Source organism: Pseudophryne corroboree, chromosome 7 (genome assembly GCF_028390025.1).
Source record: "Pseudophryne corroboree isolate aPseCor3 chromosome 7, aPseCor3.hap2, whole genome shotgun sequence".
Classification (NCBI taxonomy): Eukaryota; Metazoa; Chordata; class Amphibia; order Anura; family Myobatrachidae; genus Pseudophryne; species Pseudophryne corroboree.
Window position 1 is genome coordinate 106,396,628 of NC_086450.1, and position 775 is coordinate 106,397,402.

Genomic DNA, 775 nt, shown 5'->3' on the forward strand with positions numbered 1-775 from the left:
TCCATGTTTAGGACAAAGGCAAAGCAGTAGTATGATGAGATAAGCCAAAGTCAAGGGTACAGGTAGAGAATTGTCAGAAGAAGCAGATCTCTGTTACACAATCAGGAAACCTAAACAAATGCTGGAGCAAGGTAAGTGAACTAATACTCTGTTAACAAATAGTCACTATAATCATTGTCACACGAGCCTGTGTCTTTAACGCTTTGGTGAAGCAGTGTGCACGTCCCTAGGGGAAACTTCAGAGCTAGATAGCCAGAGCTCACCTGCATGCTAGCTAGAGAAAGACTGACGCCGGACAGCATGCTGAGCAGCAGAGCAGGCAACCCAGAGACACCGCCAGATCTGACAAGTCAGCACAAATTGCAGTTTCATGATAAAACCACCTCCTAGGGGTGACCAGTAAACACCTCAAAATAGGCTTGTAGGAAACGTTTTATGAATTTTTTCAGAAGACGAGGTGCATAATAATCTGAAGCCTTTACTCATGAATGCTCTGCTGGCCTCAAACCCTTCCAATCCACTAGGAAATATAGAATTCTACAGCAAATTTGAGAATCCAGTAATTCACTAACTTTGAATTTTTCCTGTTCATGCACTAGAACTGGATTAGAGGAAGGAGTGGCAGACAAAAACTGGTTAATTATAAACATTTTAAGAGTGAGATATGAAAAGTGTTGGAAATCCGTAATGATCATGGGAGTCAGAAAGTTACTTGGTTGGTTATATAGAAAATCTTAAAGGGACCAAACTTCATACTGGGAACTTTCAATGAGTG